This window comes from Cicer arietinum, chromosome 5 (genome assembly GCF_000331145.2).
Source record: "Cicer arietinum cultivar CDC Frontier isolate Library 1 chromosome 5, Cicar.CDCFrontier_v2.0, whole genome shotgun sequence".
Lineage (NCBI taxonomy): Eukaryota > Viridiplantae > Streptophyta > Magnoliopsida > Fabales > Fabaceae > Cicer > Cicer arietinum.
This window is the reverse complement of record NC_021164.2, coordinates 36,723,297-36,723,798: the sequence shown is the minus strand read 5'-3', so window position 1 is coordinate 36,723,798 and position 502 is coordinate 36,723,297.

Here is a 502-nt window from a genome sequence, read left to right as displayed (position 1 = left end):
AAAAGTATTCCCGAGGTAATTAATTACTTACTTGATAATGTAATTACTTATGTATTAAACAAACTTATATATTAATCGTACTTATGTTTTAACTATTTGATTTAGGGTGTCACTACATGCGTGTTATACTTGTCCTCGCCTACTCATCGGAAGGTGGGAAAAGGAAAATTGTACAATACTTCGGGAGAAGTATTGCACAATACTCCGATCCCTACGGGCCATGTCAAAGTATCACCTGTTGTTGCTTTCGAACCAATTGCACCGTTGCTGATACCGGACAACGATGGAGATATGCAGTTATTGGGCGAAGCTATTGGTAGTTACGTGTTGTTGCCCTCGAAAAAAAGATTCCCAGAAACAAATCAGTTACATCTCCCGAAAAGGTTTGTCACATTTATTCCCTAAGGTTTGTCATTTTTTCAGATTCAATAAACTAACATTTAACCTCATTTTTGTAGATCCAATTAAATAAACCACCCGTACAGCCAAAAAGAGCCAGCAA